The sequence below is a fragment of the Triticum urartu genome, chromosome 1 (genome assembly GCF_003073215.2).
Source record: "Triticum urartu cultivar G1812 chromosome 1, Tu2.1, whole genome shotgun sequence".
Taxonomy (NCBI): Eukaryota; Viridiplantae; Streptophyta; class Magnoliopsida; order Poales; family Poaceae; genus Triticum; species Triticum urartu.
The window spans coordinates 324,807,306-324,824,178 of NC_053022.1; the positions used below are offsets into that span (position 1 = coordinate 324,807,306).

Here is a 16,873-nt window from a genome sequence, read left to right on the forward strand (position 1 = left end):
GTTTGCAGTCTAGGGGCTTGACATGGTGGGACCTTTCAAAAGGTCTAAGGATAAAAAGACACATCTCTTGGTGGCAGTTGATAAATTCACTACCTGGGTTGAGGCGAAGCCTGTGAGTAACTGTGACGCGGCCACGGTGGTTCAGTTCATGAAAAAGATGATCTTCCGTTTTGGTTTTCGACACAGCATTATCACCGACAATGGCACTAATCTGTCCCAAGGGGCTATGGAGGAGTTTTGTCAACGTGAGCACATCCGGCTTGATGTTTCTTCTATAGCTCATCCTCAATCCAATTTTCAAGCTGAGAGAGCCAATCAGGAAATTTTAAAAGGTCTCAAACCCCGGCTTATGGTTCCCTTACAGCGAACGCCGGGTTCTTGGGTAGAGAAATTACCCTCGGTGTTGTGGAGTATCAACACCACGCCTAACAGGTCTACGGGTTACACACCTTTCTTCATGGTTTATGGAGCAGAAGCAGTGTTGCCTAGTGACATCCGCCATGACTCGCCCCGTGTGGCGGCTTATGTTGAAGCTAATAATGAACAAGCCAGACAGGATGCACTTGACTTGTTGGATGAAGAAAGAGATTTAGCAGCGGCTCGATCAGCAATTTATCAACAGGAGCTGCACTATTATCACAGCCGCTGGGTCAAATCCAGGACTTTTCAGGAAGGCGACCTGGTGCTCCGGCTCATCCAGGATTTGTCAGATGCACACAAGCTATCCCCACCTTGGGAAGGACCCTTTGTGGTCAGCAAGAACCTAAACAATGGGCCGTATTACCTCATTGATGTTCGAGAACACAAAGATTCACATAAGTCGGAGGAGGAGACCCGCCGGCCGTGGAACATTGCTCAACTTCGGCCATACTACACCTGAGCTACCGGCTCTCATCATGTACACACTTTACCATTGTATATACCATGATAAGTAATAAAGTAAGACCATGGGTCTCTTTTCTTTTCAAAGATTATGCATCTTTGTTATTTCTTATTCTCAAATGACTATTAAGGAGCTGATCATATTTGAATCAAGTCTAACCTTTTTTGGTCCGGCTTATGATTGTATTAGAATCTAGCTGCAATTATCATGGTCACTTGGGGGCTTCCTATTCAAACATAGGTCGTATTCGAACCAAAGAGAACATAGCTGTTGTAACCCTCTTGATCGGCTCAAGGCCAAACTCACTTGGGGGCTTCTTGATCGTATCCGAATCATAGCTTAACCCCTTTTGGTCCCAATTTGGATCGTATTCTAATCAGGGTCGTTAAAAACCTCTCAAGGTCATTTGGGGGCTTCCTGTTCAAACATAGGTCGTATTCGAACCAAAGAGAACATAGCTGTCGGTACCCTCTTGATCGGCGCAACGCCAAAACCACTGGGGGCTATATGGTCGTATTCGAACCTTAGCTTAACCCCTTTGGTCCGGTTTACTGGTCGTATTCGAAATAGAAGCCCCCAACCTTTTGAATACAAGGTTAAATTATGCTTATTATCTGTTGTTTGCCTTTTAGTTTTTTGTTGTCTCAATAATACAAATAATTAGCCTGGTCTTCTTCACCGGCTCGACTATTTGACAACACGGCTACCAAGGTATAATGATCATTGAGTATTCAAAAGCATTGACCTCTCATAAAATTTGAATTATCAATTCCATCACCCGGGTTATTCAAGCCGGCGTTCTAAGGATCAAAATGTACAAGGTATGTTTATTACTTATACACAATTACCTGCTTCATTAACTAAAAGAGTCAGTCTCAGCCCTTGTCCTTTGTTTATATCTGTTTCTGGTTCCTATTATGGTAAACATATTGGCTATAAACCGGGTGTTTTAACCCGTTTGGTTCTAAGCCGCCAAGCCAGTCTTTTCTTTGTATCTACAGGAACAGAGTTCAAATGTTGCAGAAACAAACATTAAATACGATGCATACATTAGCATCAGGAAACACAGAATCACATAGAAGTGTTTTATGTGCGATGGCATAAGCAAAGAATACAGTGTTTTCACAGCTAAGCTATTACACGCTTTTATAAGCCCACGAAGATGATCATTGTTCCTCCCTCATCGGTTCACCACCTTTTGTTGGCTGGAAGTTGGGTTTTGACCAATCAAAACCGTTCACGGTGACAAATTCGGCTTCATCGTCGATCAGGCCGACCGGGTCAACTTCCGGGGCAAATGTGTCTTCTCTTACCGGTGGGATCAAATCTGTTACCTTGTACGAGGGAGTGGCCATCTTCTTATTCTCACTATCAAAACCCGGCTGATATTTGTCAATATTGGTATCATCTCCAAGGGTAGTTGCCTGAGGCTGGACTCCGCACACGCAAGCCATGAAGTCATCCTGCTCAAAGGGAGATCCGTCTTCCTTCACGGTGGGATAGCCCCTGGCCACGTCCGCCGGGTCTAGGTCTGGCACCCAAGCCTTGGAGCGGCTCAGGGCAGTCAAAGCCCCGGCTCGCGCACAGGAGCGTTTCACTTCTTGAAATCTGGCAGGCGGGATTGACAGTTTCTTCAGGACATCGCTGAGCCGGTTGGGTCCTTGATTGGCAGGAGAGATGGCGGCAAGTGCCCGCTGTGCGCCAATATACAGTTGTTCTACCAAAGTATACACTGCCTTCAGTTTAATCAAAGGATCTTGGCTCAGATTTTTACTTCGTGGGCCTGCACATATTTTATACACAAAGTCAGCTGGCGGCTTATACTCTGGATCAGCAAAAAGCACACAAAATTCAAGTCGAACGGCTTATCGAAGATGGCAGCCACCATTTGAGACACCCGGCCCTTTAACCCATTCAGCTCTGTTGAAATCTTTTCAAGGGCTGATTCGGCCTTCTCAGCACGTTGGGTCAGAAGTGTTTTTTTTCCTCTTCCCAAGTTTTCTTCTTGGCAGCATAGCTGGTCTTTAAATTTTCTATCTCAGAGAGACTTATTTGCTGTTTGGAGTTAGCGGATTTGATTTCTGCCTCTTGACTCGCTAGCCGGATCTTCGCATCAGTCAATTGCGAGTTCAATTCAGATAAGGCATTCTGCAAAACATTCAGATGCGTCAAGATTTTGTTTCAAGTTCAAAAGTCAAGATTCAAGTCTCAAGTACTTTACAAAAAACCACTTGACACTTGGGGGCTAATGTACGCCAAATCAAATTTTTGTGACTCTAAAGACATACTTTAAGTCCCAAGTACCTTACAAAGTAACATCCCTTGGCACTTGGGGGCTAATGTATGCAGTTCAGCAAGTTTCTCAAGGTTAAGCCGAAGTATTAAGTCCTTTGAATGTTGGGGATCGTAGCAGAAAACAAAAAAATTTCCTACGTTTCACCAAGATCAATCTATGGAGTCAACTAGCAACGAGAGGAGAGTGCATCTACATACCCTTGTAGATCACGCGCGGAAGCGTTCAAGAGAACGGGGATGATGGAGTTGTACTCGCCGTGATCCAAATCACCGATGACCAAGTGTCGAACAAACGGCACCTCCGCGTTCAACACACGTACAGAGCGGATGACGTCTCCTCCTTCTTGATCCAACAAGGGGGAAGGAGAGGTTGATGAAGATCCAGCAGCACGACGGCGTGGTGGTGGATGCAGCAGTGATCGCAGCAGGGCTTCGCCGAGCTTCTGCGAGAGGGAGAGGTGTAGCATGGGAGAGGGACGCGCCAAGGCTTGAGGTATTGCTGCCCTCCCTACCCCCCTCCTTTATATAGGCCCCCTAGGGGGTGCGCCGGCCCTAGGAGATGGGATCTCCTAGGGGGGCGGCGGCCAAGGGGGTGGAGTACCCCCCAAGGCAAGTGGAGGCGCCCCCTCCCCTAGGGTTCCCAACCCTAGGCGCATGGGGGGCCCAGGGGGGGTGCACCAGCCCACTATGGGCTGGTTCCCCTCCCCACTTCAGCCCATGGGTCCCTCCGGGATGGGTGGCCCCACCCGGTGGACCCCCGGGACCCATCCGGTGGTCCCGGTACAATACCGGTGACCCCGAAACTTTCCCGATGGCCGAAACTACACTTCCTATATATAATTCTTCACCTACGGACAATTTCGGAACTCCTCGTGACGTCTAGGATCTCATTCGGGACTCCGAACAACTTTTGGATTACTGCATACTCATATCTATACAACCCTAGTGTCACCGAACCTTAAGTGTGTAGACCCTACGGGTTCGGGAGACAAGCAGACATGACCGAGATGACTCTCTGGTCAATAACCAACAGCGGGATCTGGATACCCATGTTGGCTCCCACATGCTCCTCGATGATCTCATCGGATGAAGCACAATGTCGAGGACCTAATCAATCCCGTACTCAATTCCCTTTGTCAATCGGTACGTTACTTGCCCGAGACTCGATCGTCGGTATCCCAATACCTTGTTCAGTCTCGTTACTGGCAAGTCACTTTACTCGTACCATAATGCATGATCCCTTGATCAACCACTTGATCACATTGAGCGCATTATGATGATGCATTACCGAGTGGGCCCAGAGATACCTCTCCGTCATACGGAGTGACAAATCCCAGTCTCGATTCGTGCCAACCCAACAGACACTTTCGGAGATACCTGTAATGTACCTTTATAGTCACCCAGTTCCGTTGTGACGTTTGGCACACCCAAGGCACTCCTACGGTATCCGGGAGTTGCACAATCTCATGGTCTAAGGAAATGATACTTGACATCCAGAAAAGCTACAGCAAACGAACCACATGATCTTTGTGCTATGCTTAGGTTTGGGTCTTGTCCATCACATCATTCTCCTAATGATGTGATCCCGTTATCAATGACATCCCCATGTCCATAGCCAGGAAACCATGACTATCTGTTGATCAACGAGCTAGTCAACTAGAGGCTCACTAGGGACACATTGTGGTCTATGTATTCACACATGTATTACGATTTCCGGATAATACAATTATAGCATGAATAATAGACAATTATCATGAACAAGGAAATATAATAATCATTTTATTATTGCCTCTAGGGCATATTTCCAACAGTCTCCCACTTGCACTAGAGTCAATCATCTAGTTACATTGTGATGAATTGAACACCCATGGAATTCTGGTGTTGATCATGTTTTGCTCTAGGGAGAGGTTTAGTCAACGGATCTGCTACATTCAGGTCCGTATGTACTTTACAAATCTCTATGTCTCCATTTTGAACACTTTCAGGAATGGAGTTGAAGCGATGCTTGATATGCCTGGTCTTCCTGTGAAACCTGGGCTCCTTGGCAAGGGCAATAGCTCCAGTGTTGTCATAGAAGAGAGTCATCGGGCCCAACGCATTGGGTATGACTCCTAGGTCGGTAATGAACTCCTTCACCTAGACTGCTTCGTGTGCTGCCTCCGAGGCTGCCATGTACTCTGCTTCACATGTAGATCCCGCCACAATGCTTTGCTTGCAACTGCACCAGCTTACTGCCCCACCATTCAAAATATACACGTATCCGGTTTGTGACTTAGAGTCATCCAGATCTATGTCGAAGCTAGCATCGACGTAACCCTTTACGACGAGCTCGTCGTCACCTCCATAAATGAGAAACATTTCCTTAGTCATTTTCAGGTACTTCAGGATATTTTTGACCGCTGTCCAGTGTTCCATGCCGGGATTACTTTGGTACCTTCCTACCAAACTCACGGCAAGGTTTACATCAGGTCTGGTACACATCATAGCATACATGATAGACCCTATGGCCGAGGCATAGGGGACGACACTCATCTTTTCTCTATCTTCTGCCGTGGCCGGGCATTGAGCCAAGCTCAATCTCGTACCTTGCAATACAGGCAAGAACCCCTTCTTTGACTGATCCATTTTGAACTTCTTCAATATCTTGTCAAGGTACGTACTCTGTGAAAGACCAATGAGGCGTCTCGATCTATCTCTATAGATCTTGATGCCTAATATATAAGCAGCTTCTCCAAGGTCCTTCATTGAAAAACACTTGTTCAAATAGGCCTTTATGCTTTCCAAGAATTCTATATCATTTCCCATCAACAATATGTCATCCACATACAATATGAGAAATGCTACAGAGCTCCCACTCACTTTCTTGTAAATGCAGGCTTCTCCATAAGTCTGCATAAACCCAAACGCTTTGATCATCTCATCAAAGCGAATGTTCCAACTCCGAGATGCTTGCACCAGCCCATAAATCGAGCGTTGGAGCTTGCACACCTTGTCAGCATTCTTAGGATTGACAAAACCTTCCGGCTGCATCATATACAATTCTTCCTTAAGGAAACCATTAAGGAATGTCGTTTTGACGTCCATTTGGCATATCTCATAATCATAGAATGCGGCAATTGCTAACATGATTCGGACGGACTTCAGCTTCGCTACGGGTGAGAAAGTCTCATCGTAGTCAACCCCTTGAACTTGTCGATAACCCTTAGCGACAAGCCGAGCTTTATAGATGGTCACATTACCATCCGCGTATGTCTTCTTCTTAAAGATCCATTTATTTTCTATGGCTCGCCGATCAACGGGAAAGTCAGTCAAAGTCCATACTTCGTTTTCATACATGGATCCTATCTCGGATTTCATGGCTTCCAGCCATTTGTCGGAATCCGGGCCCGCCATCGCTTCTTCATAGTTCGAAGGTTCACCGTTGTCTAACAACATGATTTCCAAGACAGGGTTGCCGTACCACTCTGGTGCGGAACATGTCCTTGTGGACCTACGAAGTTCAGTAGCAACTTGATCTGAAGTTTCATGATCATCATCAACAACTTCCTCTCTAGTCGGTGCAGGCACCTCAGGAACATTTTCTTGAGCTGCGCCACTTACCGGTTCAAGAGGTAATACTTCATCAAGTTCTACCTTCCTTCCACTTATTTCTTTCGAGAGAAACTCTTTCTCTAGAAAGGACCCATTCTTGGCAACAAAGATCTTGCCTTCGGATCTAAGGTAGAAGGTATACCCAACAGTTTCTTTAGGGTATCCTATGAAGGTGCATTTTTCCGACTTGGGTTCGAGCTTTTCAGGTTGAAGTTTCTTGACATAAGCATCGCATCCCCAAACTTTTAGAAACGACAGCTTAGGTTTCTTCCCAAACCATAATTCATACGGTGTTGTCTCAACGGATTTCGATGGAGCCCTATTTAAAGTGAATGCGGCAGTCTCTAAAGCATAGCCCCAAAATGATAGCGGTAAATCGGTAAGAGACATCATAGATCGCACCATATCTAATAGAGTGTGATTACGACGTTCGGACACACCATTACGCTGAGGTGTTCTAGGCGGCGTGAGTTGTGAAACTATTCCATATTTTCTTAAGTGTGTGCCAAATTCTTGACTCAAGTATTCTCCCCCACGATCTGATTGCAAGAACTTGATTTTCCTGTCACGTTGATTCTCAACCTCACTCTGAAATTCCTTGAACTTTTCAAAGGTCTTAGACTTGTGTTTCATTAAGTAGACATACCCATATCTACTCAAGTCATCAGTGAGGGTGAGAACATAACGATAGCCACCGCGATCCTCAACACTCATTGGACCGCACACATCAGTATGTATGATTTCCAATAAGTTGGTTGCTCACTCCATTGTTCCTGAGAATGGAGTCTTGGTCATTTTACCCATGAGGCTTGGTTCGCACGTGTCAAATGATTCGTAATCAAGAGACTCTAAAAGTCCATCTGCATGGAGCTTCTTCATGCATTTGACACCTATGTGACCAAGGCGGCAGTGCCACAAGTATGTGGGACTATCATTATCAACCTTACATCTTTTGGTATTCACACTATGAATATGTGTAGCATTACGCTCGAGATTCATTAAGAATAAACCATTCACCATCGGAGCATGACCATAAAACATATCTCTCATATAAATAGAACAACCATTATTCTCGAATTTAAATGAGTAGCCATCTCGTATTAAACGAGATCCTGACACAATGTTCATGCTCAAAGCTGGCACTAAATAACAATTATTGAGGTTTAAAACTAATCCCGTAGGTAAATGTAGAGGTAGCGTGCCGACGGCGATCACATCGACCTTGGAACCATTCCCGACGCGCATCGTCACCTCGTCCTTCGCTAGTCTCCGCTTATTCCGCAGCTCCTGCTTTGAGTTACAAATGTGAGCAACCGCACCAGTATCAAATACCCAGGTGCTACTACGAGTACTGGTAAGGTAAACATCAATTACATGTATGTCACATATACCTTTTGTGATGCCGGCCTTCTTGTCCGCTAAGTATTTGGGGCAGTTCCGCTTCAAGTGACCACTTCCCTTGCAATAAAAGCACTCAGTCTCGGGCTTGGGCCCATTCTTTGGCTTCTTCCCGGCAGCTTGCTTACCGGGCACGGCAACTCCCTTGCTGTCCTTCTTGAAGTTCTTCTTACCCTTGCCTTTCTTGAACTTAGTGGTTTTATTCACCATCAACGCTTGATGTTCCTTTTTGACTTCTACCTCTGCTGATTTCAGCATTGCAAATACTTCAGGAATGGTCTTTTCCATCCCCTGCATATTGAAGTTCATCACAAAGCTCTTGTAGCTTGATGGAAGCGACTGAAGGATTCTGTCAATGACCGTGTCATCCGGGAAATTAACTCCCAGCTGAGTCAAGCGGTTATGCAACCCAGACATTTTGAGTATGTGCTCACTGACAGAACTATTTTCCTCCATCTTACAGCTGAAGAACTTGTCGGAGACTTCATATCTCTCGACCCGGGCATGAGCTTGGAAAACCATTTTCAGCTCTTCGAACATCTCATATGCTCCGTGTCGCTCAAAACGCTTTTGCAGCCCCGGTTCTAAGCTGTAAATCATGCCGCACTGAACGAGGGAGTAATCATCAGCACGTGTCTGCCAAGCGTTCATAACGTCTTGGTTCTGTGGGACGGGTGCGTCACCTAGTGGTGCTTCTAGGACATAATCTTTCTTGGCAGCTATGAGGATGATCCTCAGGTTCCAGACCCAGTCCGTATAGTTGCTACCATCGTCTTTCAGCTTGGTTTTCTCTAGGAACGCGTTGAAGTTGAGGACAATGTTGGCCATTTGATCTACAAGACATATTGTAAAGATTTTAGACTAACTTCATGATAATTAAGTTCATCTAATCAAATTATTCAATGAACTCCCACTTAGATAGACATCCCTCCAGTCATCTAAGTATAACATGATCCGAGTTGACTAGGCCGTGTCCGATCATCACGTGAGACGGACTAGTCAACATCGGTGAACATCTTCATGTTGATCGTATCTTCTATATGACTCATGCTCGACCTTTCGGTCTTCTGTGTTCCGAGGCCATGTCTGTACATGCTAGGCTCGTCAAGTCAACCTAAGTGTATTGCGTGTGTAAATCTGTCTTACACCCGTTGTATGTGAACGTTGGAATCTATCACACCCGATCATCACGTGGTGCTTCGAAACAACGAACTGTTGCAACGGTGCACAGTTAGGGGGAACACTTTCTTGAAATTATTATGAGGGATCATCTTATTTACTACCGTCGTTCTAAGTAAACAAGATGCAAAAACGTGATAAACATCACATGCAATCAAATAATAGTGACATGATATGGCTAATATCATATAGCTACTTTGATCTCCATCTTGGGGCTCCATGATCATCTTGTCACCGACATGACACCATGATCTCCATCATCATGATCTCCATCATCGTTTCTTCTTGAAGTTGTCTCGTCATCTATTACTTCTACTACTATGGCTAACGCTTTAGCAATAAAGTAAAGTAATTACATGACGTTTATGTTGACACGCAGGTCATAAATAAATAAATAAAGACAACTCCTATGGCTCCTGCCGGTTGTCATACTCATCGACATGCAAGTCGTGATTCCTATTACAAGAACATGATCAATCTCATACATCACATATATCATTCATCATTCATCACAACCTTTGGCCATATCACATCACAAAACACTTGCTGCAAAAACAAGTTAGACGTCCTCTAATTGTTGTTGCAAGTTTTTACGTGGCTGCTATAGGTTTCTAGCAAGAACGTTTCTTACCTACGCCAAAACCACAACGTGAATTGCAATTTCTATTTACCCTTCATAAGGACCCTGTTCATCGAATCCGATCCGACTAAAGTGGGAGAGACAGACACCCGCCATCGACCTTATGCAACTAGTGCATGTCAGTCGGTGGAACCGTTCTCACGTAAGCGTACGTGTAAGGTTGGTCCGGGCGGCTTCATCCCACGATGCCGCCGAATCAAGATAAGACTACTAACGGCTAGCAAATTGACAATATCGACGCCCACAACTACTTTGTGTTCTACTCGTGCATAGTAACTACGCATAGACCTAGCTCATGATGCCACTGTTGGGGATCGTAGCAGAAAACAAAAAAAATTCCTACGTTTCACCAAGATCAATCTATGGAGTCAACTAGCAACGAGAGGAGAGTGCATCTACATACCCTTGTAGATCGCGCGCGGATGCGTTCAAGAGAACGGGGATGATGGAGTCGTACTCGCCGTGATCCAAATCACCGATGACCAAGTGCCGAACAGACGGCACCTCCGTGTTCAACACACGTACGGAGCGGATGACGTCTCCTCCTTCTTGATCCAGCAAGGGGGAAGGAGAGTTTGATGAAGATCCAGCAGCACGACGGCGTGGTGGTGGATGCAGCAGTGATCGCAGCAGGGCTTCGCCGAGCTTCTGCGAGAGGGAGAGGTGTAGCAGGGGAGAGGGAGGCGCCAAGGCTTGAGGTTTTGCTGCCCTCCCTCCCCCCTCCTTTATATAGGCCCCCTAGGGGGGTGCGCCGGCCCTAGGAGATGGGATCTCCTAGGGGGGCGGCGGCCAAGGGGGTGGAGTACCCCCCAAGGCAAGTGGAGGCGCCCCCTCCCCTAGGGTTCCCAACCCTAGGCGCATGGGGGGCCCAAGGGGGGGCGCACCATCCCACTATGGGCTGGTTCCCCTCCCCACTTCAGCACATGGGGCCCTCCGGGATGGGTGGCCCCACCCGGTGGACCCTCGGGACCCATCCGGTGGTCCCGGTACAATACCGGTGACCCCGAAACTTTCCCGATGGCCGAAACTACACTTCCTATATATAATTCTTCACCTACGGACAATTCCGGAACTCCTCGTGACGTCCAGGATCTCATCCGGGACTCCGGACAACTTTCGTATTACTGCATACTCATATCTATACAACCCTAGCGTCACCGAACCTTAAGTGTGTAGACCCTACGGGTTCGGGAGACAAGCAGACATGACCGAGACGACTCTCTGGTCAATAACCAACAGCGGGATCTGGATACCCATGTTGGCTCCCACATGCTCCTCGATGATCTCATCGGATGAACCATGATGTCGAGGACCTAATCAATCCCGTACTCAATTCCCTTTGTCAATCGGTACGTTACTTGCCCGAGACTCGATCGTCGGTATCCCAATACCTTGTTCAGTCTCGTTACCGGCAAGTCACTTTACTCGTACCGTAATGCACGATCCCGTGATCAACCACTTGATCACATTGAGCTCATTATGATGATGCATTACCGAGTGGGCCCAGAGATACCTCTCCGTCATACGGAGTGACAAATCCCAGTCTCGATTCGTGCCAACCCAACAGACACTTTCGAGATACCTGTAATGTACCTTTATAGTCACCTAGTTACGTTGTGACATTTGGCACACCCAAGGCACTCCTACGGTATCCGGGAGTTGCACAATCTCATGGTCTAAGGAAATGATACTTGACATCCAGAAAAGCTACAGCAAACGAACTACATGATCTTTGTGCTATGCTTAGGTTTGGGTCTTGTCCATCACATCATTCTCCTAATGATGTGATCCCGTTATCAATGACATCCCCATGTCCATAGCCAGGAAACCATGACTATCTGTTGATCAACGAGCTAGTCAACTAGAGGCTCACTAGGGACACATTGTGGTCTATGTATTCACACATGTATTACGATTTCCGGATAATACAATTATAGCATGAATAATAGACAATTATCATGAACAAAGAAATATAATAATCATTTTATTATTGCCTCTAGGGCATATTTCCAACATTGAATATGATACCAAACAATTTAAAGTATCGGCTCATTTATGATCAAAATGAACCGATCCTTGGGGACTACAGGTGAAGCTTTGTTCTATTAAATTCAAGAAAAGTTTCAAAGGTAAAGGTCTCGGCCTATATTTTAAAGTCTACAGGTCATTCCGGTTCTTTCATAATCTGAAGACTTGGGGGCTGAAGGAATATAGATAAGCCGGAAGAATGTACCTCGTATTTTAACTGCAGCTGTTTGACCATTTCAATCTGAGAGTCACGACTGGAGTGTACATGGCTGAGATAGTCGGATAGAATATCATTGGCATTTAGATGGTCATAGTTGGCAACGTCAAAATGAACTTTCTGCCTCTCCAATGCCTCTTGTTTTGCAGTACACCGAGCCAGCACGGTTGGGTTCCCTGGTTCAATAAAGCGGCTCCCGGTGATCTGAACGTCTTGCGCAGACAGTGATGGCAGGTTGGCTGAGCTTGATGGTCCAATAGCAAAAGGGTTCACAGTGGTCTCATCAAACGACGGCTGAGGAGGATTTGCTTCTATATCAACAGGCGGATCTGCTGGAGCGTCGGTTAATGGAGAAGTGGCCTGGCCGGGCCAGATGCAAGCACTGGCGGGTCTTCCACCGGTTTAGCTTGGCCACTAAGAAAAATGTTGCAAGATCATCAGTATAAAGATACAATTTGAACAAACCGGAAAATATGATGATTTTTCATTACCCAGGGGCAGTCTTGAAGGCCGGAAATTGCGTCTACGATGAGTCGCCAGAAGAGCGAGACACCTCCTGAAAGGGTAGAATAGAGTTAAAAGTAGTACAAGGGGAAGGATCCATTAAAAGAGTTAAAGATAGAAAGAAGTAAACCTCATTCGAACGCTTCTGAGGAGTTTGTTGAAGAACGACAGCCGGCTCATATTCAGTCCAAGCTTGACGGCGGCTTTCATGTTGCTGCTTTTTCAAACGAAAGTTGGGATCCAAGTGACCTAAAGGGTTAGAAAACCTTACTTTATGGATCATTCGTCGAACTTTTTGTCTTGGCAAGGGCTCTGAGTCGGAGGAAATGATAGTTACCTCTGCTTCCATAGCCTGACTGGCCCCAGTGTCATCCTGGTAATGATCAGTGTCAATAAGATTGTTAAAAAAATGTCCAAGGGAATCAAGGGCTACCTCAGAGTCAGATGTATCATCAAGCTTCATCAAATCTTCAGCAATGCTCTTTTTCTTCTTTTTTCACCTCCGGGTCGTTTTCTTGGCGTTTATGGGGGCGAGTTTCGCTTTCTTGGCAGCCTCCTGGTCATACATAACTTTGCAGAAGTCAGAGTTGGCATGTAGACAGGTAAAAACAAGATAAAGAGTCAGGAAAGTATTAAAACAATACGGCTGGGAAAATACAGAAGAGAGAAATAACGACATCCTTACTTCTGGCACCGGGTTAAGCTGGCAGAAGGGGTTTAACCCGACGACACTGCAATCTTCGTATTTCCCGTTCACCAGAAGAGTTGACATTGGGACAATATCTTCTTCTGTCAATTGAACGGGGCTGTGACGAAGAGAGTCATCCGGGCCTCCACCATACTCATACATCAGCTTTGACCAGCGGCTCAAAGGGATGACCCGCCATGAGATCCAGCAGCGGGTCAGATCAACTCCAGTTAACCCGTTCCCCAACAGAGCATTGATCCTTTTGATGGATGGTATCAGCCTCTTGCATTCAGCGACAGTAAGCTTATCAGGAAGCGCGAACTTGGAATCAAGACGATCGGGGCGATAACCCGACAGTGGCTTCTCGTTTGCTGGTGAAGTGTCCCGGCAGTAGAACCAAGTTTGGTTCCAGTCCTTTGGGTGACTTGGTAAGACAAGGAGGGGGAAGACGGCACCCTGTTGGCGCTGAATTGATATGCCTCCAAGTTCTAAGCTAAGGCCGTTGGTGCACTCGTTCTGCCGGTTTAGATAAAAGTATTCTCTAAACAACTCCATGGTCGGCTCTTGTTGAAGATATACCTCATAGAGCACTTGGAAGTTACAAATGTTAGATATGGAGTTGGGTCCGATATCTTGAGGGTGGAGCTTGAAAAAAGTGGAGGACCTCTCTGAAGAACTTTGAGCCGGGCGGTGAGAAGCCACGGTTCATGTGGTCAGTAAAAACGATCACCTCACTGTCTCTCAAATTGGGCCGTTCTTCTTCCAGGTCAGGGGCACGGTAAGACATGATGGTTTTCGCTGGCAGAAATCCTATGGTGAAGAACTCTTTCAAACGTTCCTCAGTTATGGTTGAGGGAACCCAGTTACATATGGTTGGTGTTTTTGACGGCATGATGTGCAAGGAACTGAAAAGAAAAGCAACATGCCGGTTCAGTTTAATGGTGAGACTGACAGTTAAGTGATGAAGATGCAAAACAACTAATGGTGGCTTAGTTAAGGGCTAATGACATATAAGGAAAATTAAGCCGGCATGATAAGCCGCCATGACTACAGATATTTGAAGAAGGCAAATTCAGCTAAGTATTGAGACAAACAAGTTTCCTACATTGCTTGGTATTATTCCAAATCAAATGGTTGCTCAAAATGAAAACAATTCTAGACCTAAAAAGTTCAGTACAGAGGAGTCGGTAAGTTCTGAAGCAGCCTTTTTAATTAGAGAAAGGGATCTGGGGATCAAGAAGAGGTACAAAGACACTACCGCGCGAGCACATATATAACTTTTTGATCCGAAAAGGCTGGCGGTGGAAGAACTACAATGAAATATGATGAACTATGAAGAACATGCAGGAGCTTGGAAACCCTAATGCAGATATGAGAAACGAAGGAAAGAAAACTTATGGTTGTAGGTATACTGCGGAGGTCGCCGCGGTTTCTCTAGATCGGTTCAGGTTGATGCAGCGGCCAAAGTCGACGGAGACGGAGATGAGGCGCGGCGGCGGTAGAACTCAAGCAGCAGGGGGTTTGCGAGAGGAAGAAGACGGAGCGAGAGAGGAGAATGAGAAGGCAGAGGCGTGCCTATTTATAAGGAAAAGATGCGAATAGACAGGCATGAAAATCAAGGGAGAACCGAATAATGGTTATCCAGTTATACAGGCACCTTGATTCTTGGGAAACATTAAAGATAAAAGATCCGTTGGAAGAAAACGTCATGAAAGTTTTTTGCATTTTCAAGAGATGATGTCACGGTGGGTTACAAGAAAATTTCAGCGAAGATAAGAAGATGGATTTTTGTCTAAGTATTGAAGATTGATAAAGAACGAAGTTCAAAGTCAACCTGGGGCCTAATGTTGGGGATATTACTATCAGTTATGACCCGCCCAGGAGGGGCCGGGTCAGCCCCAATGGCGCGTTACACAAGAAGCCCAGTAAACATTCACCATTATAGTTTATTAAATCTTATAGAAGGCCCAAGGCCTGAAGGCGGTTTAAGGCCTGATATTGTGAACCGCCGTATGTAAGGAAAGACTAGTAAAGAAAGGCATGTAAAGGAAGTCACCGAGCCGGACACGACTATGAGCCGGCCGGGACTCTATAGGCCACTAGGTGTCAACCCATGTATATAAGGGGACGACCCGGTGGCGGCTTAGGGCAAGAAACAACAAATCGATAACCAAGCCGGCGAGTTGAGCCTCTTGGTGCTCGAAACCCCAGCAATACCAATCTCAACTAGACGTAGGATTTTACCTTCATCGTAAGGGGCCGAACTAGTATAAAACCCTCTCGTGTCCTTTGTCCCGATTAACCCCTTTAAGCTTCCTAGTGCGATGGCCCTACGACTAAGTCCTTGCTCTAGGACATCTGCCGTGACAATTCCACGACAGGAAGGAAACAAGATTGCAAAAGAAACAAAGAGAAATGCATTCGGTGACACTTACAAAGAAGAACTTGTGGCAATGATTGAGACCAAGAAGGTGTTGTCAGACAAGCGTCAAGAAGATAAGACGGCGATGTGGAATGAGCTCAAGGTGTGGGAGGATGAGAAATGGAAGACCAAGTTGGTGTTCGAAGAGAGAAAGTTGAAGGCAGAGGAGCGTAGGCTTGCACTTGAGGAGGATAGGATTCATGATGCCAAGAAGACCGAGGAACATGCTATCATGTTCATGAATCCAAATACAATGGATGAAACTACAAGAAAGTCTTGGGAGCTCACTCGTGGAGATATCTTGGAAGCCTCTTTTTGGAATGTTGGTGGTGGCCTAGGGGTGGTGGCGTTGATGGTGGTGGCCGAGAGGATGGTGGTGGTGATGGCGGTGGCCAAAGGGGTGGTGGCGGTGATGGTGTTGATGGTGGTGGCCTAGGGGCTGTGGCGGTGATGGTGTTCATGGTGGTGGCCTAGGGGGTGGTGGTGTTGATGGTGGTGGCCGAGAGGATGGCGGTGGTGATGGTGACCGAGTGGATGATCGAGTTGATTCTTCATCGAGGACCTCGTTTGAGTGGTAGTGCTCAACGGGGTCGTGGTCCATGCCATGGGTTGGCTTGATTCACAACATATACATGCTATGTTTGTGGTGATTTTGGATCCAACATTCTGTTTGAAGTGATGCCTTTTGGGTGAACTTTGCATGTTTTTATTTCAAATTCGTGATGATGAAATTGTATCTTATGACAGTTATGTTTCGCATGTTTTAATTTTAATATTCCCATGACGTATATTGTTTAGGGGTCGAAATTCATGCGGTGATACGTCCATTTTGCATCATGCTTCTATATCGATATTTATTGCATTATGGGTTGTTATTACACATTATGTCACAATACTTATGCCTATTATCTCTTATTTTACAAGGTTTACATGAAGAGGGGGAATGCGGGCAGCTGGGATTCTGGGCTGGAAAAAGAGCAAATATTAGAGACCTATTCTGCACAGCTCCAAAAGTCCTGAAACTTCAC

At 46.0% G+C, this 16,873-nt stretch overlaps 1 pseudogene; it reads left to right on the plus strand.

Annotated features, from left to right (window-relative positions):
* Window positions 1-16,524, plus strand: part of LOC125532857 — a 31,316-nt pseudogene extending 14,792 nt beyond the window's left edge.
* The last annotated feature ends 349 nt before the right edge of the window (window positions 16,525-16,873 follow it).